A 21,551-nucleotide genomic window follows, 5' to 3' on the forward strand; every position below is an offset into this window, starting at 1 on the left:
CAATCACAGGCAGGCGGGGCGTTACCATGCCTATGCTCGGACACAAACGGAATTCATGCCTCTCACACTCACGCACTCACACTCCTCCAGTCCCTTCCGCTTCACCCTCCAGGGCCTCTTTTATGTACAGACGTTTGAGGGTAAAGAGTCCAGAATGAACCCTCATGCGGGTCTCCCTGGGCTCCACACCCCTCTGGAGCAGGGGGGGGGGGGGTCTCAGGGTAAAGAGTCCAGACTGAACCCTCATGCGGGTCTCCTTGGGCTCCACACCCCTCTGGAGCAGGGGGGGATCTCAGGGTAAAGAGTCCAGAATGAACCCTCATGCAGGGCTCCTTGGGCTCCACACCCCGCCAACTGTTGTAGGCATATGAAATTAAATTGGAGAAAAAGGGGGTAAATTAAGTGGTTACTCAATGAAAATAAAAAGTACTCGTATCGGTACTCGGTATTGGCGAGTACTAACAATTAAGTACTTTTACTCAGTCTGAAAGAAATCGGGACAACGCTATTATGTCATTGGCAACTACACACATCTCCAAACATTCTACCCCTTTGTGTATGACCCCTCTGCTTCATGTCCTGCAGCAGATTTCTCTGTAATGACCACCTCACTGTTATATCCCTTGGCTTAAATAAACCAGTAAGACACCTAAGAGGCGGATGTGTGCACTTGTTGACGGTAGACTGCTGGGTGAGCACTGGCGCTTTGGCATGGAAGGGTCAGATCAACAAGGAATGAATTCTGTACTGGCCATATAGCCTAATAGTCCGGCAGCCGACAGGCTTCTTTAGTTTAAAATTAACATCCTATGGCATGCAAAAAATGTCAAACTTTCCTTTTGCTTTAAGTAGCATGCGACATGTCAAACTAGGGGGTTTATTATTCTGAATCCATTCCAAGCATTAGTTTTGCACAAAAAACACTCCTTGGGCTAAAAGCAGCCATAGCCACTAGCCCAAATGTGCCCAAAATGTGCTGACCTCAAACTAATGCTTGGAATGGATTCAGAATCATGAAAACCCCATAGTTTGACATGTCACATGCTACTTAAAGCATAAAGATCATTTTTGACATTTCTGCCTGCCATAGGATGTTAATGGTAGGGTCACAAGAAACCCCTATAAAAAAAATTGCCCAATAGTGACAGCCGGTCAGCAGTATATAGACAATATTTTAGGCCAATAAAAAAAAAAGTATACCAAATTTCCCACCCCATAGCCATAACCGTGGCTGCCGGACTATAAGGAGCATGTCTTGAGTGTACAGTGTTTGATGATGTCAGATCAACATATGGAATGTCAGAACAGGTCAGCTCCATATATGGAGATCTAAGGGTGGTAGCGGGGACATTCTCTTGTGTACAGGGTTTGATAGGCCTTAATTCAGGCCTGTTGAACTCTAGTTGCCGGGCGCAGCTGCACTAATAACTTTGGGGCAGGCCCGTCTAGAGTTTAAATGGACAGGTATCAGTCAAAAGGGAGACATCAGGTTCTGACATTCCACATGTCAGTAAGAGCAGGTCAATAGCTCACCCGATCCCTCCGGCTAGTGAGAGCCTTCCTCCTCTTCACATCCTCCAATGTCCCGGCCAGCTCAATTCGTGTGGTTGTCTTGAGGCTTTCAAAAGCCCTGTTACAGGCTTCTAGTGAATGACAACACAAATACCACTATTATGATCTCTAAATGTATTATATTAAGGCATCTCAAAAGGATGGTGATAGAAATTAGCAGACAAAATGTAAACTGTCAAACTAAATGGGGGTACTCTGACGAGCTAGCTATAGAGACAGGGAGACCCCTATTATTTAGCAAACACTACAGACATGATTACCATTTGAATAGAAAACCTATTTAACAAAAAAATAACACAAATCACACCAATATTACATTTGTCAATATTTGGTCATTGTGCCATCTGTTATTTTTAACCGTATCAAATCAACACTAATCTACAATTTAGGCATTTAGCACACTTTATCAAGAGCGATTTACAGTAAGCAAGGTAAACATACATAGAATGCAGAGACAGTGAACTGGGTAGGGTCACAGCCATACATTTATACAAGGGGTTCTAGAGTTGTACTGTTGGGGGGGGGGGCTCTGTTGAAGATAAATAGGTAGATTAAGTACATACAGACAGCTCTTGGGGAATCTTTTGGCTGGCAGGAGGAGGCGTTTGCAGGATGGATGCCTCCATCCTGTCCAGCCTCTGTCACCCCTGAAAAGCTCTCCTTGACGGTGCTGGACAACTCCTTGACGGCATCCACCCTTCTGGTGAGCTGTGTTACCGCTCTACAAATGTGAGGGGAAAATAAATAAGTTAGGATTGAATTACTGTTATTATTACAAGTTTATGTTCTGTGTTTCATTTTCCAACAAAATCACAATAACCTTGGTCAATAGGTAGCAGTGCAGGACCACAGGTCATAGCTGGGTCTCTTCGGGGTGTAGTGTCTTAAGCGCATGCGTGTTCCCTCATAACCGAGAGGACATGTGAAAGAAAGCCACCAGGATAATGCACCGAATAACACGTGCGTGCGTGGCCAAAATTCTTACCATATTCAAGATCACGCCCCAGTCATGGTCCGAAAGAAACTGGATCATGGTAGACCCTAGGATTCACACCAAGTCGTGATTTGTTTTGCTTTCCACTTTAGTGCCTTTCTCTGGGTTGATCAAGAACATGCATCTGCAGACACACAAGGACAATGAAGAAAATCTTTAGATTATAATACAGCCATGTAAAGAAAATAAACTAATGTAGATTATATAAAGCAATTAAAAAATAATAAAGACTGGAGGGTGGTGTATGTGTGTCTATGAAATGCGTACTGAATGTTTAAGCTTACTTGTTTTAAAAGCCCATATTCGAAGATCATGTTACTCAAAGGTTCCTGGTCTTTGGTCGTCTTCTCCACCATCTGGGTTGACCTGATAAAATAGAATTTCAAATTATTAATGTGTGTATATCTAAGTACTGTGTGTGTGTGTGTGTGTGTGTGTGTATATCTAAGTACTGTGTGTGTGTGTGTGTGTGTGTATATCTAAGTACTGTGTGTGTGTGTCCACGCACGCACACTCGCCGCGTGCGTGCGTGGACACGGTAAGATTCATGCGTGGACACTATGGCCCTCATTTATCAACCGTGGTACGCCAAAATATGGGTGTACGCCGAAATTACCGCAATTTTCGGCATTTACCATTTGCGCCAACGTTTGATTTTGAACTTGAGCCAAGACAATAACCACGTCTGGTCGGGAGCTGTCGTACGCTTTGTCCTCACCTGTTTTTCTGTCGTAGAACAGCGGAGCAGCATTGTTTGACCAGCTGAGAGGCTGTCACAGGCATCGAAACATATGTATTCACCCCTAAAATGTTTATATAAAACTGTATAGGTATGTATATGGGCTAAATGTAAAAAAGTAAAAAAAAGTTAAGGAATACATCAACGATGTGTCTTTGTGTCATATGAAATTAGTAGGAGCTTTCCAACTTTACAAGCAAGCAATTAAAATCGCGCATTTAAAAACAATGTTGCAAGTTAGATGCGTAAGCCATTTAAACAGTGTTTTGCATGATGAGCGCATACATGCGAGGATTTGGGCTGTCTGTGCTGAAATATTTCCATGACGGGACGTTGGAGAGTGCAGCGCTGCAGCTGCGGAGAGTCCCAACTTGGGTAGCCTACTGTAGCCTAATCAACAGCAGGCCGATGTCTTTCTGGAGTTACAGTAGCCTATGTGCAATCTCCTCCTCGTTTAATAAACCCGACGCGTCGCTCGAATGCCAAATGTGCCATGCCGGCGTGCCAGCGCAAAATTGGGGACCGCTGACCGCATCGGAGTTAGGTATAGGCTAAACCACCCAGCCAGGCTGCCAGCCCACCAGTGCCAGTGTGCCACATGAGGCTGGTTTAGGCTGCACATTTATATAATTGTCAGTTGATAGCCCAGCCACTGCACCGACTACTACTGCGACTAGCGAGGTAGGCTAATCTAAATAGATTGTCATAAACGTGCATGGTCGCGGTGTCATGAACAGTGATAGAGACAGACAGGACAGGAGAGGAGGAAAACAGCAGCGTGTGTGTGCGCCTATTTGTTATTTAATTCATTGTTCACATGCAGGTTCAGATTTTCGTTCACTAATATATTGTTGTAGGCTATATTAAATGAATAAATACTTTAATAATTTAATATAGGCTACAACTAACAACACACGGCAGGCGCGTAGCGCGGATCAAATGATTGACTGGGCAAATTAGCATGGGGGGGGTAGCCCCGGCCGATAGTGAAGTGTGAAGTGTGAACGGTTTGGGGAACCATTTTAAAACAAAGGCGGCTTGCATGCTGTGGTTTACTAACCAGAAAGTTGCATGCACAATTTATTTAAGATAGGCTACAACAAACCAGTTGGACTTGCAAGTTGCGTGTGCGTGCGTGCGTCTGTGTGTGTATGAGAGGGGGGTGACTTTTTTATTGACTTTTTTCGTCATGTAACTATGGTTTCCAAGGTCGTACTGCAGTTGTTCATGTCGCAAAAACGAGGGCGAGGCTTGATTTCATAGGGCGTGCCAGATAGATTTCAGCCGTCACATTTATAAACGTCCGAACGAAATTAAGGAAGAAACAGCTGTCTGCGATCATTTTGTAAATGCCGACCCGACGTGGGTGTACTACGAATCCTACACTCGAATTTGGGGCAGATTTTACACTCAATTGATAAATGAGGGCCTATGAATCTTACCATAATCAACAATCTCACTACTCATGGTCCGAGAGTGAATCAAGGTATACCTAGGATTCACAACTATAGATACGATGTGCTCTCCTTCTCTGGGTTGATGGAGAACAGACACCTGCGGAAATAGAATAAAAACAGTATTATATATATATTATTATAAAACAAAGAAAAATATATTTTTAAATGAAGATGTTCATTTAAGGCAACTTCTAATGGAAAAGATTTAGATTAGGCAGTGCTACTTTCTTTTAGTGCAGGCTAAAGCAAACACAAAAATACACACCTCTCCAGAAACCCCAGGGTTGATGCCAGCGCTGATGGGTAGACGTTTTGCAGAAAACAGGACTCTCTGAATAAGAAACTAACAAAATAATAAAACAAGCATCATTAAGATTTTAAAACTGCTCATCACCATCAACATAAATGTATTGTATTTCAGGTTGAGGGAAATACAAGTTCAGCTGCATACAGTTGTGTTCTTCCTGCTTAGTTCTGCTTAGTTGCTTAGTCTGCTTAGTTCTTCCTAAGCAGGAACTCACATTCATAATTTCACCACAATCTTCCTGAATTCCCATTTGATGTTTCTCCGGTGTCCAAAGACTGCAACAGTTCCTCTGGGAAGTTGTGCCATGGTGCTATGAAGGTCTACACCCAATCAGGGCATTGGAGCTGCAGGACCTTAGCCAACTTTTATTTCTGCCATTTCTGGAATTAAGGAAAAGTTACACCAGTTTTCAAAAGCAAAAATGGGCACACACACATACACACATCCCTTTGAGAAAACCTTAGCATAAAAAAAAGAAAAACATGAATACATGTCTGTAAACTCATTGGCAACTACAGATCACTGCAATTACTGGGATACATATCCTACATACACTCTCAAACATTCACTGACACCAACCAGACCTACCAACGGAGATTGTATTAACGGCAACACCAGTTTTGTATTTTGGCTACATAAAACACAGGCGCAAAGACTGCATAAGTATATAACACAAACACACTTTCAATAACAACATGGATAACCAGGCCTGTCAGCGATGATCATGCCAATAATGACCTGCTACTAAGAGCAGAGGGAATTCAACACATTCAACTGACCACAACATTGCAAGAACTTTGTTTTGAGAAAACTTTTTTTTAATTTTCAAATTGGATGCCATAGCTTTTCTTGGCCTGAATGAAGGGATATGACCATCTTATAACATTTTCATCACTGCATTTTCCACTAAAGAACAGTCACAGACTCACATAACTTTTTATATATATAATTTCTATTTGACACCATAACTGGAAACTCCTTATTTTTTTCCCACTGGAAGCACCAATCCAACAAGTTGACTGCACAACAGATTTGACCTTGACAAAGGCCATTCAGTTATTTTCTTCTTGTTTTTCCTACTTTTCTATACTTTATCCTTCCCTCGCACCATGTGTTGCCTTAGGCCAGATGACCACCACAATCATCATAATGTGGTACCATTTTGATTTTGTCCATATCTCCCCTTAACTGTTAAGACACTATCCAATACCTTCCATAACACAAAAGGTCTCATGGAAGATTTGTGCCAATCCTATGCTTTCATGGTGCATCATTTGATGTCACAATATCATCAGCAACTGGTTGACACTCTGGAAACTTTCAAGCAATCACTAATAAACAAGGTGATAAAATATGAAATACTATTAGAAACTAACTAACTACTATAATATTTGCAATCGGAGGGGTAACCCAGTTAAAAATGGTAACCAAACATGTCAATGATCAGTCAGTCAGATCAGTATAAAGAATATGATGTCACTTCCTGAACTGCCACTCCCCTCACTGTGTCAGTCACTGAAGGCAGCATTCAGTGTTTGGTTGCAGCATGCTGCGTTGGCAATGTTGCTGCTTTGTACTCCACCTAAACTTCACATTATACTCAGCGGTGAGTAAAATTTATGAAATCCAGTGCAACTGTGCTCTATATAAAGGTTAATTTGATTATTTTACACTTCCCTATCGACCATCAGTGATGTAAATAGGTTTTGAAATGTCAATATGGTCTTCCAGAAGCACACAAGAAAGAACCCTATACAAAACCGCCACTAGACCCATTATCAGTATGCATCTAAAGTAACTCCAAATTACTGTACTGTCCTTGTATGTAACTCATCTGTACATTTAGAACTCATGGCAAAAGTGTGCAGTGTCAAAGTGTGCAGTGACACAGAGATCCTTCCAACCGCTTTTCTCTGAATTCCTGAATTTTATCAAAAATATTTCATGCACGAAAACAAATTCTACATTATCTAAGCACATGTTAACACGCACCAGGCTATAGGACATATCAGCTATATACAGTAGTACCTCAAAGACAAGCTAAAACAAAATGTGCTGGAGACAGTAAGTGACTATCGGATCTACAAGCTCACAATTCCATGCATTGAGCTTGTAGATCAGCTATTTTTTATTTGGCCCATGTTTGACCAGTTTATATGATGGTTTCTTGATTACTTTTGATGTAGTCTTTCCTTAAATTGTCACTGTATTACTGTCATCTGGGGACCCCGAAAAAATCAGACGGACCGGTTGAGAACCACTGCACTAACAATACTGTACATTCCTCTTTTTAATTGAAAGCAATGAAATTGCCAGAAATGCTCTCATAGTGCTATCTGGCATACAAAAATCAGTTACATAATCATGTGCACAACTGCAGTGCTAATTAGTCCATTAGTTATATTGAAAACAGCCACTGAGCGAAAAACCCAAGAATCCTTTGCCCGAATATGGTGATATCCTCCATATGGATACTCTCCGAATTCTTGAAATATACTCTTGTAATAGATTTCATGTTGGGAGAATATCAAACTCCAGCCATTGGACCAATTTTATTCTTGTTGCTGAACAAACACTCTATAGCAATGATTACTGTCACAATATAGAGCTACTTAAACTGTTACTGAACAAACACAGACTATACCAATGATTATCACAATATAGAGCTATGACACTTATTTCAACCAAAGAAAATCCTCTACACTACCTTTAATTAAGCAACATATTTTAAGTCTTTTCAAACGTGGCTCTGCAGCCAAATAGCCTACTTTTGGTTTGACATGAAAACATTGACAAAGGCAAACATTGACAAAGGCTGAAAACACTACAGTATGAAGTGCAAATGTAGCTGCAAACCAATAAATAAAAGCTTAGCATTACCTGTAATATCCATTCCATGCTACAGCTTCTGTGTGTGTCTGTCAACTGCTGAGTGCAGGCAGGCTCCTCTCTGTTCAAAGGACAGCGTGTGCTCTTTCATGAGCCAATGGCTGCCTGCCACATCACTGCCTAAACGTCACAGCCAATCAGATTTCGTCTTTTCAAAAACGCGGTGCACTATGGGTGAACTGAAGAGCTGCAATGCATTGTGGGATGTGTAGTTGATCTTTTAAGTGCTTTCCATTAACACTCCTTATGTCACGTTTCTTCAGCAACTACAATGATGAATGCCTGATTTCTTTCACTTTCATTCACAATATAATATAATAATACAGATTGTTTGGGCCTTAAACTGATTATTTTCTTACAACCTGTCAATTAATGTATGTTGTCTGTATTGACTGTATGATGCAGTTTAAAAAAAAAACTTATTTCAAGCAGTTTTTTTGTGTTTGATATTAAATTATATGGTTATTATCAGGTGGGTTACACTCAGCAGTGGTTCTGGGGAGTTCCAGTTGTTCGGGGACCACCAGTGGTCCTTATAGGGGTTCCAGGTGGCCCCCAGCTAAATGATGGAGAGTTGGTTAAACCAAATGGACCCTTATAGATCTACGTAAAATTAAAAATGAAAGTTATGAGACCAATAACTGGTGCCTGGCACCCTCAGTTGCAAATTCTGCACCCTCATAGTTTAAATTTAAAAATTAGATTGACATTTGACAATTGACATTTTTATTTGCCGGCCTCAGTCATTTAATCCTGGAGCCAAGCATGGTGCGCGCGTGTGTCTGTGTGTGTGTGTGTGTGTGTATGTGATTGTAAAATCCATAATCTTTTCAAATGTGTGATAATGTGTGTGGGTGCCGCTACTACACACATTGGAAAGATTTAGCATAGACAACCAAGTATTAAAGAAGGTCTTTCCCCCTCCGTAAGGTTGCAAGATACCATCCTGGAATTTATACCCTCACATCAGTATGCAGGAACTGGGGATGGCAATGACGGACCTGAAAGTCTGACGTGGCATATGCATGTCAAACTGGGGGTCCTTGAAAAAGGACAGACAGACAGACAGACAGACAGTCTGTCTGTCTTTCTGTCTCGCTGTCTATCTCACTGTCTGTCTCGCTGATAGATAGATAGATAGATAGATAGATAGATAGATAGATAGATAGATAGATAGATCAAACCCCTCTGGGCAGGTGGGAGACTGGCATGTTATATTATGATGGTGCCATTTACCAAAACACAGACAGGCACCATGCACATTTTGTAGGTGCCTGTGAATTATTTTGTAGTCCACTTCCAACTTTGTGTGGTCGATCATACGTCGATCTAACTACAGACAAATGAGCTGCAATATTTTGGGAAGAATGTCCTGGAACACAGTTGAAAGATGAATTAATGCCAAGTGAAGTCATGTGAATCCTCAATGCCATTTGGGTCATGGTGTCATGACCTCCCGCTTTGCCCTCCACAAACGGCGAGGGAACTGTGCAGTTCACGTCATTTGACCAGTACAGTCCTCCTAATACCCTTTCACTTGCCATTCTTTATTATTTTTTAATAGAAACCCTTAAATGCTGCACCAGCTGACCTTTCTGAAATTTGTCTATATAGCAACTCTAGTCAGCTTTTGGTCATCATTTCTCACCAGCTTTGTTTAAACAGTAATTGACTAGAATGGTTATACATATGGAGATATTATTAACTGAAGTCGCACACACACACACACACACGCACACGCACACGCACACGCACACACACACACACACACACACACACACACACACAGTCAGACTTGCCTGATCAACAAAAGGTCCTTGGCATCCTTCAAATATGAAAAATGTGTCCTGCCTGGAAAAAAAAGGATTTTTTAAAAATATTTAAAGGATTTATAATGCCAAAAAGGTCGCTTCAAAGCCTCTTGGGTGAATGTTGACCTTTAGGAGTGTCCTATGTCTTCTCGTTCGTCTCGGCCAGCCGATCGAAGATATTTTTTCCGTTTGTCTCTACGATTTTTGGGGAATTTACTATTGATTTTAAGGACAGAAGGCCGCAAATGTTGAATCGGCTTAGTCCGAATGTCGTGTCTATTCCTTGATCGTGGACGCTTAGAAGTGTCGGAGAGACACGAGACCCATTTCATCGGATTTGGCATCCTTCAAATATGAAAAATGTGTCCTGCCTGAAAAAAAATGATTTTTTTTTAAATATTTAAAGGATTTATAATGCCAAAAAGGTCACTTCAAAGCCTCTTGGGTGAATGTTGACCTTTAGGAGTGTCCGTTTGGGAGGAGACCTATGTTTTCTCGTCCGTCTCGGCCAGCCGATCGAAGATCTTTTTTCCGTTTGTCTCTACGATTTATTGGGAATTTACTATTTATTTTAAGGACAGAAGGCCGCAAATGTTGAATCGGCTTAGTCCGAATGTCGTGTCTATTCCTTGATCGTGGACGCTTAGAAGTGTCGGAGAGACACGAGACCCATTTCATCGGATTTGGCATCCTTCAAATATGAAAAATGTGTCCTGCCTGAAAAAAAAGGATTTTTTTAAAATATTTAAACGATTTATAATGCCCAAAGGTCGCTTCAAAGTCTTGGGTGACTGTTGACCTTTAGGAGTGTCCGTTTGGGAGGAGACCTATATGTTTTCTCGTTCGTCTCGGCCAGCCGAATTGTATGCGCATAGCCTACTGTACAGATTAGGCAAGCAGGGCTCAGAGCATTATTGGTTCACAGTCCCTGATGGCTCATTGAAGTCAGTCAGAAGGAGATATTTTAAAATATGTCCCCTGCATGCTCATGGATGACTAAGACCCCTACACATTCTGTATCCGGCCGGTTGACAGGTCACTAAAGTCATGCCTGTGTGCCGTAAACCCCTTCAAACTGTTGAAGAGCTTCTACAGTTGGTGAAGAAGCCTGCATGTATGGGGGGGCTGAGGTGGACTCGGGAAACCTTGATGTTTAAATCCTCAGGCCTCTGAGCATTATGGGCTCCCATGAGTCCCCGATTATATATTGCTCATTCAAGTCAGGCACAATACATAATGTAATTATCAAACAAATAGGTTATATGTTGTCCCATTCGCACTGTACAATGTGTGTGTGTGTGTGTGTGTGTGTGTGTGTGTGTGTGTGTGTGTGTGTGTGTGTGTGTGTGTGTGTGTGTGTGTGTGTGTGTGTGTGTGTGTGTGTGTGACTTCAGTTAATAATATCTCCATATGTATAACCATTCTAGTCAATTACTGTTTAAACAAAGCTGGTGAGAAATGATGACCAAAAGCTGACTAGAGTTGCTATATAGACACATTTAAGAAAAGGTCAGCTGGTGCAGCATTTAAGGGTTTCTATTAAAAATAATAAAGAATGGCAAGTGAAAGGGTATTAGGAGGACTGTACTGGTCAAATGACGTGAACTGCACAGTTCCCTCGCCGTTTGTGGAGGGCAAAGCGGGAGGTCACTCATGACACCATGACCCAAATGGCATTGAGGATTCACATGACTTCACTTTGTCAATGTTTTCATTAATTCATCTTTCAACTGTCTTCCAGGACATTCTTCCCAAAACATTGCAGCTCATTTGTCTGTAGTTAGTATGATCGACCACACAGAGTTGGAAGTGGACTACAAAATAATTCACAGGCACTTACAAAATGTGCATGGTGCCTGTCTGTGTTTTGGTAAATGGCACCATCATAATATAACATGCCAGTATCCCACCTGCCCAGACGGGTTTGAAAATATCGTGGCAGCGAGACAGACAGACATACAGTCTGTCTGTCTGTCTGTCTGTCTGTCTGTCTGTCTGTCTGTCTGTCTGTCTGTCTGTCTGTCTGTCTGTCTGTCTGTCTGTCTGTCTGTCTGTCTGAATCAAAGTTAAGTTATCACCTCCTAAGATAAGCAAAATGCAAGAAAACTGAATGTAGGCATATGTATGTGTGTGTGTGTGGGTGGGTGGTAGGGGGTGGGGGGATAGGATACAAGCTAACAGTAGAATAGCAAAATAATTTTGAGATAAAAGTGTAAATATAACTACAACTGTGTCAATGGTTATTGAGTGGGGGACAGGGAAATCTGCCGATCTACAAGCTCACAAAGCGTCGCAATGAAATAGGTTGAGAGTTTGTAAATCAACTGTTTCCGGTGGGCGTTACTTTACCAGGGGCCGCGCGGCGTCATGCAAGTGCACTGCACACACAGACACAAACAGCAAACAGTAAACACAGACGCACGTGGAGCCTTGGGCGTTTTACCGTTTATTTTACAAACTTTAGGCCTACATTAAATTATTATTAGCACTCTCTCTCGTCTCTCTCCGACGAACACTCCTTTCGTCCGTTTTACCCTACGTGGCACGTACAGTAGCCAGTGTGCATGCTGTACTTCAAAGTAGCATTTTCTACAGCAAGACAGGAATCTGTTAATGTGTTGGTAAGGTAACACTACCTTCAGCAAGATATGTTTAACGGTACACAAATGTTTTTGTCCGTGCACCCCCTGTGCACCCCCCTGTACTGTCCGTGCACCCAATGCACTGAAAGACATGCCATCTGCTGTATACTCCTGCAGCTGCTCTATACATCTCCTTACAACAGTGTTGCAGATTTGGCTGTTTGTGTTAAATATCACCATAAATCCACCATTACCCTTTTCATGTCACGCACCCCATAGAGCAGTGGTTCCCAAATGTTTTCATGTCAAGGACCCCCAAATTGACATTTATTAGCCCGCGGACTCCAATTTGAAAAGATATGTCAGGAACTCCCATAAGAGAAGATATGTACGGCTCTAACAGACCCCCCATTTAATGGCATTTCCATCTCTGGGACCCCAATTTATATTGTAAAATCAATGTTAATTGAGAGTGTACACATGGTTCCAATTGTACACTCAGAGTTATAGACCAATAAGGGTCCATTTGGTTCCAAACTATCATTTAGCTGGGGACCCCACGGAACTCCCTCAAGGACCCCTGGGGGTCCCCAGACCCCACTTTGTGAACCACAAGGGGTGCACGCACCATAGTTTAACCCCTGGTTTAACCTATGTAATTGTTGGGCAGAATGCCCCCCCAACAACCTTTACACAATAGAGTGCCATCCCCCTTTTGTTTTTGAAAAATCGTGGAAATGTGTTATTTGGAACACATGACAAAAATAAGATGTAGCTGCTGGTATCCTTATAGTATTGTTACTGTCGGGAGGTACCACCCAACTCTATTTTGGAGGTTTCAAATCAATGCTATTAACACACAATGAAATCGTAAAAGGTGCTTTGAACTAAACCTCTTAACTCAATTGGAAACTCAAACTGTCTGTTAAAACAGCTAACTCTACCACCTCTCATGCAAGTAAGTGGCAATATATAAATTCCAACTAAGGCAGTATTGCTTTGTTTAAAAAAAAATGTTTTCTTCATTTTCTGAAAGAAATAACAGTGGTTTCTTCCTGACAGCAGAGATGTATGTCCTTGTGATGTATAGTGGGTTTGTATATGATAACATTTGGCAAATCAAAGAACTCAGGTCAATCAGCTCTGTATTCTACAGAAAATCCAGTGACTTATCCAACATGTCAATGTTCATGAACTACCAAGTACCAATATCAGTAAAATATCTCACTCAAAACAGGCCCAATGGTTATATGGTGCATAATAGAACAAACTCAGGATATGCATCAGAAATGTCCGTATTCTAGAAGAATCCTAAAACCGGAAATTAGGGATTCTTGCTATTTTCGCCCTCAGGTCATCTTCGGAACACATACATGACAAAAATAAAATTACGCTCATATCCTAGTACAATATATTGTCTTCAGGGTGTATATTGAGTTCATATTTTACATAATATGCCGCATATCAACAAACTCAGGATATGCATAAGAAATGTCCGTATTCTAGAAGAATCATAAAACCGGAAATTAGGGATTCTTGCTATTTTCGCCCTCAGGTCATTTTCGGAACACATACATGACCAAAATAAAATTACGCTCATATCCTAGTACAATATATTGTCTTCAGGGTGTATATTGAGTTCATATTTTACATAATATGCCGCATATCAACAAACTCAGGATATGCATAAGAAATGTCCGTATTCTAGAAGAATCCTAAAACCGGAAATTAGGGATTCTTGCTATTTTCGCCCTCAGGTCATTTTCGGAACACATAGGCTACATGACAAAAATAAAATTACGCTCATATCCTAGTACAATATATTGTCTTCAGGGTGTATATTGAGTTCATATTTTACATAATATGCCGCATATCAACAAACTCAGGATATGCATAAGAAATGTCCGTATTCTAGAAGAATCCTATAACCGGAAATTAGGGATTCTTGCTATTTTCGCCCTCAGGTCATTTTCGGAACAGATACATGACAAAAATAAAATTACGCTCATATCCTCGTACAATATATTGTCTTCAGGGTGTATATTGAGTTCATATTTTACATAATATGCCGCATATCAACAAACTCAGGATATGCATAAGAAATGTCCGTATTCTAGAAGAATCCTAAAACCGGAAATTAGGGATTCTTGCTATTTTCGCCCTCAGGTCATTTTCGGAACACATACATGACCAAAATAAAATTACGCTCATATCCTAGTACAATATATTGTCTTCAGGGTGTATATTGAGTTCATATTTTACATAATATGCCGCATATCAACAAACTCAGGATATGCATAAGAAATGTCCGTATTCTAGAAGAATCCTAAAACCGGAAATTAGGGATTCTTGCTATTTTCGCCCTCAGGTCATCTTCGGAACACATACATGACAAAAATAAAATTACGCTCATATCCTAGTACAATATATTGTCTTCAGGGTGTATATTGAGTTCATATTTTACATAATATGCCGCATATCAACAAACTCAGGATATGCATAAGAAATGTCCGTATTCTAGAAGAATCCTAAAACCGGAAATTAGGGATTCTTGCTATTTTCGCCCTCAGGTCATTTTCGGAACACATACATGACAAAAATAAAATTACGCTCATATCCTAGTACAATATATTGTCTTCAGGGTGTATATTGAGTTCATATTTTACATAATATGCCGCATATCAACAAACTCAGGATATGCATAAGAAATGTCCGTATTCTAGAAGAATCCTAAAACCGGAAATTAGGGATTCTTGCTATTTTCGCCCTCAGGTCATTTTCGGAACAGATACATGACAAAAATAAAATTACGCTCATATCCTAGTACAATATATTGTCTTCAGGGTGTATATTGAGTTCATATTTTACATAATATGCCGCATATCAACAAACTCAGGATATGCATAAGAAATGTCCGTATTCTAGAAGAATCCTAAAACCGGAAATTAGGGATTCTTGCTATTTTCGCCCTCGGGTCATTTTCGGAACACATACATGACCAAAATAAAATTACGCTCATATCCTAGTACAATATATTGTCTTCAGGGTGTATATTGAGTTCATATTTTACATAATATGCCGCATATCAACAAACTCAGGATATGCATAAGAAATGTCCGTATTCTAGAAGAATCCTAAAACCGGAAATTAGGGATTCTTGCTATTTTCGCCCTCAGGTCATTTTCGGAACAGATACATGACAAACAGGTCATTTTCGGAACAGATACATGACAAAAATAAAATTACGCTCATATCCTAGTACAATATATTGTCTTCAGGGTGTATATTGAGTTCATATTTTACATAATATGCCGCAAATCAACAAACTCAGGATATGCATAAGAAATGTCCGTATTCTAGAAGAATCCTAAAACCGGAAATTAGGGATTCTTGCTATTTTCGCCCTCAGGTCATTTTCGGAACACATACATGACCAAAATAAAATTACGCTCATATCCTAGTACAATATATTGTCTTCAGGGTGTATATTGAGTTCATATTTTACATAATATGCCGCATATCAACAAACTCAGGATATGCATAAGAAATGTCTGTATTCTAGAAGAATCCTAAAACCGGAAATTAGGGGTTCTTGCTATTTTCGCCCTCAGGTCATTTTCGGAACAGATACATGACAAACAGGTCATTTTCGGAACAGATACATGACAAAAATAAAATTACGCTCATATCCTAGTACAATATATTGTCTTCAGGGTGTATATTGAGTTCATATTTTACATAATATGCCGCATATCAACAAACTCAGGATATGCATAAGAAATGTCCGTATTCTAGAAGAATCCTAAAACCGGAAATTAGGGATTCTTGCTATTTTCGCCCTCAGGTCATTTTCGGAACAGATACATGACAAACAGGTCATTTTCGGAACAGATACATGACAAAAATAAAATTACGCTCATATCCTAGTACAATATATTGTCTTCAGGGTGTATATTGAGTTCATATTTTACATAATATGCCGCATATCAACAAACTCAGGATATGCATAAGAAATGTCCGTATTCTAGAAGAATCCTAAAACCGGAAATTAGGGATTCTTGCTATTTTCGCCCTCAGGTCATTTTCGGAACAGATACATGACAAACAGGTCATTTTCGGAACAGATACATGACAAAAATAAAATTACGCTCATATCCTAGTACAATATATTGTCTTCAGGGTGTATATTGAGTTCATATTTTACATAATATGCCGCATATCAACAAAACTCAGGATATGCATCAGAAATGTCCGTATTCTAGAAGAATCCTAAAACCGGAATTTAGGGATTCTTGCTCTTTTCGCCCAGTGGTTGAGACGCAGCCTGTTGAGACCCTCTAACAGCTTGTTGGGATGGTGGGGGTCCACAAACACCTCAGCATCCAGGGAGGATGGAGGTACACCGTCCTCCTGAAGTGCAACGACAACAACAACATCCAGAGGGACAGTCATAATCAGACAAATAAACTACTACCAATCTGTGAGTCATGTTGCTGATCTGGTAATGATGCATCCAGGATGTTGTCAGCCATGGCTGAGGTGAGGTGGAGAGAGAACACACTACATTACTGTTACATGTGGTTTAACTCATGGCTGAGGTGAGGTGGAGAGAGAACACACTACATTACTGTTACATGTGCTTACACCAACCCCCAGGGCGGCTGGGAAACGTTGAAGCTGCCTAACCCTACTGGCCAAAGCTGGGACTGCAAGCGGGCGGTTCTACTCGCGCATGTAGCACGAGCAAGAGGGCACGCAGCTGGGGTTTAACAAAAAACACAGATTATCGACTAACCGGTTAATTGATTGATATGCTTATCAATTAACAAATTAACTGATCATTTTCATCGCTAGTCCTGGCTACTACACTCTGTTCAGTTAAACAAGCATTTGTAACTGAGTACAGCCAGTCTGCTACGACTGGCCACTAGAGCAGTCTGAGTATCAGGATTCTTTCTCTGGGTTACTTCTTTGACAAATGAACGTGTACATGTTTCTCAGAGAGTGAGAACAACTAGTAAGCATCATTATGTTTCCTATGCATTGTGGCATTAAACATCATGTCAGCTACACATCCTAGACTCTTCTCCCTCCCATAATGATGATATAAGGCAGTGGTTCCCAAAGTGGAGACCGGGGACCCCCAGGGGTCCTTGAGGGAGTTCCAGGGGGTTCCCAGCTAAATTATAGTTTGGAACAAACAGACCCCCATTGTACACTCAAGAGTTAAATTAACTTTGATTTTACAATATAAAAGATAAAAGATTTTAAATCTTTGCTTAAGACCCACTTATTCTCCCTGGCTTTTAATGTCAGTTGAGGTAGCCCTGTTCCCTTCACTAGTACAATAGTCTGCATTGTTTGCTCCTTTGTATTGTCTGCTTATATTGGATAGTTTTGCTTTCATTTCTTCTGAATGCTTGTTTTCATGTTTTAAATGGCTGTTTATATTGTATTGTTCTGTTCTTTGCACCTGTACAGACCTTTGGTTGACCTGGTCATGTAAAATGTGCTATATAAATAAAGTTGAGTTGAGAATATAAATTGGGGGTCCCAGAGATAGAAATGCCATTAAATGGGAGTCCGTGGATGCATGTCGAAATAGGGGTCCTTGAAATTAAACAGGTTGAGAATCACTGCTAGAGTTGTAAAAATCAAAAAAAGTCAATGGAGGGTATTGCAACTCTAGATTCATCACATTATAAAGAAATCTAGAGTTGCAAATTGCGGCTAGTAGAGGTCCACTTCACACAAGTCCACTCCACCAAGTGTACTGAATATGAAATTAAATGTTTGTGTGCAGTCATTTAATTTACACAAGTATAGTTTGGTATACTATAAGCTACTACTACCTTTCAATCCACCAACCTCATAGAGACAATAGTCCATGTGCAAACACTTGGCAACACGCAGAAGTACACCATTCTAATATCAGCCTAGCCCTGAAACATGACTGTCATGATTATCATGGCAGTCATGTTTCAGGGCTAATATCAGCCTAAATCCAACGTCCGACTATAAACAAGCTCTCACGACAACACGCATGTAATGATATGATACAAACATAACGTAAACACAACTCAAATAAACAAACCTCGTTGTTCTGCCTACAAATCCAAAGTCCAACCAAGTGTTCCACAACAGACGGACATCCGCACACAAACAGGAATGGAATTAGTCCGTCAAACAATGTAAGTTTCACTTTGAGACGTTTTAAACTTTAACAATAAGATAACTTTACTCCTGCATGTCTTCTTCGGCACTGTTTTTCTGGCAAATCTAAGCTAGCAAATATAAGACTTCCGGGGGACGATCTCTTCAAAATAAGAGTACCCTCTAGAGTATTGAAAAAAAAATATTAATTTGCACATTAAAACTATAAATTAAGCATTTAAACGATGCTATAGGACACACATTATGTTTCTGTGTAAAAATAAGTAATAAGTAATGTTTCTGTGTAAAGATAAGTAATTAAAAAGTTATCTAAATGGATAAATGCTATTCACTGGAGAGCATGGACTTTATAAAGTGGACGCTGGACAAAAATCCCTGCTATGTTTCGACTAGTGTGACATGATTCACTCTGCAAAAAAAGTTTCCAAATCCCTACAATATTTGTTTTTAAACGTAATTTGTCTTAAGGTGGACTGAGAATCTACTTTAATAGTTTAGTAGTAACTTTTGATCAATTTACTGTATGTGTGTGCATCTGTGTTAATACAGCAAACATTATTCAAACACATGCAAAACATGCAAAAGCTACAAACGTCAATCAGTGCAAACGTCACTCAAAAATTAAAAATGATACTATAAGTGCAAACGTACCTATAAGTGCATACATTACTCAAATGTATAAAAAGGTAAGACGTTCAATGTACCAAGTGCAAACGTTACTCAAAAGTATAGGTACAACATGCAATGTACTTCAATGCAAACGTCACTCAAATGTATAATATGGTACAACATGCAATATACCTATAAGTGCACACATCACTCAAATGTATAAATCCTTTTCTCTGTTATTTTAGTTATTTTAGTCTTAATGATCCCCCCTGTGGCATCCCATGATGCGGCACATTGTGCCGTCGCATTGTGCCACAGTTTCACTCCTGCTTCACTAAAACATATAACCTTAAGGGGACTAACTTTAATAATTTGAATGAATCCTTTTACAACAACACTGTCTGTGTCTTTATCCTCCCATTCTTTTTTAAGGTCCATCAACGCTTTGATCTCACTGTCATCCTTCCATCCTTGTTTCCGCTGTTCATGTTTGACCTTCCTGTACAAAGAAGTGTCTTTGCCAACTCCGCTACGATTTCCAGCTATTAAAGACCTTGGGTCTGCATTGTTCAATGCCTCAATGTAAGCAGTATGTGCAAATCGGTTCTTCATTGATCTACCCAAGTTTGCACGCTCTGTGCTTCTAATGTATCTACCTCTCAATTTGTCCTTTGTGTGATATATGTTGCCAGTGTCGAAACATAGCAGGGATTTTTGTCCAGTGTCCACTTTAGTCCACTGTAGTCTGGAAATGGGAAGTTTTTTAAAGTTTTTTTTACATCTGACCTGGTGCCAATTTTTGTTTTACACCTCTGCTGCTTAGCGGACAGTGTGGTGTTGTAGAGGAGGTCTCCCCGGACGCGTGCGTATGTCACACTAGTCGAAACATAGCAAGGATTTTTGTCCAGCGTCCACTTTAGTCCACTGTAGTCTGGAAATGGGAAGTTTTTTTAAGTTTTTTTACATCTGACCTGGTGCCAATTTTTGTTTTACACCTCTGCTGCTTAGCGGACAGTGTGGTGTTGTAGAGGAGGTCTCCCCGGACGCGTGCGTATGTCACACTAGTCGAAACATAGCAGGGATTTTTGTCCAGCGTCCACTTTAGTCCACTGTAGTCTGGAAATGGGAAGTTTTTTTAAGTTCTTTTACATCTGACCTGGTGCCAATTTTTGTTTTACACCTCTGCTGCTTAGCGGACAGTGTGGTGTTGTAGAGGAGGTCTCCCCGGACGCGTGCGTATGTCACACTAGTCGAAACATAGCAGGGATTTTTGTCCAGCGTCCACTTTAGTCCACTGTAGTCTGGAAATGGGAAGTTTTTTAAAGTTTTTTTACATCTGACCTGGTGCCAATTTTTGTTTTACACCTCTGCTGCTTAGCGGACAGTGTGGTGTTGTAGAGGAGGTCTCCCCGGACGCGTGCGTATGTCACACTAGTCGAAACATAGCAGGGATTTTTGTCCAGCGTCCACTTTAGTCCACTGTAGTCTGGAAATGGGACATTTTTTTAAGTTTTTTTACATCTGACCTGGTGCCAATTTTTGTTTTACACCTCTGCTGCTTAGCGGACAGTGTGGTGTTGTAGAGGAGGTCTCCCCGGACGCGTGCATATGTCACACTAGTCGAAACATAGCAGGGATTTTGTCCAGCATCCACTTTATTAAGTCCATGCACTCCAGTGAATGGACTTGGGCACTCCAGTGCATGGACTTGGGCATTTATCCATTTAGATAACTTTTTTACGTTATTTAATTACTTATTTTTACACAGAAACATAATGTGTGTCTTCACAATAACTGTAATGTAATAACAATACTAATAATGTAATGTAATAATTATTTAATTAACCATGCTTTTATACTGAAAGCAACCGGATGTCTTAAATTTGCTAGCTCTCAAACAGGAAGTTCTAGATTTGCCAAAGGAACGGAGCCGTCTTCTTCACAGGGACGACGTGTGTTACCACTAACTGTGTCCGTCTGACAACACAATACAGAAGAAAAGTTCCGGACACTAAAGTAATTTCCGGGTTTCTGATCCGGTCGTGGCGGAAATAGGTAGACGTCATCACGCGGCCAGAACACAGTTTCACTAAAATGTTTAGTTTGGTACAAATGGTGATTTTGTGACGCGAGGTTAGGTCAACTGGAGTTCTTATTTATGCATTTAAGTATTTATATCTTATTTTATAAAGTAAATTATGCTTGTTTGGTTTGAGAGTGGACCTCAAGCCATGAAGCCTAAAGTAAATATGTGTATTCCATTTTATGTAAAAAATAAATTCATCCTAAAGCATTTGTGTCATCTTAATCTACTTGAGAAGCTGTTTGTCCATTTCTATGACGCGTCTTTATGTCTGACCTATGATCTTTTAAGTCTTTAGAAACAAAGTTTCTCTGCAATTATTATTTTAGTGAAA

The 21,551-nt window shown here is 40.3% G+C and overlaps 1 long non-coding RNA gene across 1 annotated transcript; it reads right to left on the bottom strand.

Annotated features, from left to right (window-relative positions):
- Positions 1-4,770: 4,770 nt before the first annotated feature.
- Positions 4,771-5,390, bottom strand: LOC306919175. The gene is made up of 3 exons (XR_013789482.1): positions 5,284-5,390; positions 5,028-5,105; positions 4,771-4,859 (listed from the first exon to the last, which is right to left on the bottom strand). It is a non-coding gene; the product is annotated as an uncharacterized lncRNA (long non-coding RNA).
- Between the last annotated feature and the right edge of the window lie 16,161 nt (positions 5,391-21,551).

The sequence above is a fragment of the Electrona antarctica genome (assembly GCF_951216825.1).
Source record: "Electrona antarctica genome assembly, contig: scaffold_435, whole genome shotgun sequence".
Classification (NCBI taxonomy): Eukaryota; Metazoa; Chordata; class Actinopteri; order Myctophiformes; family Myctophidae; genus Electrona; species Electrona antarctica.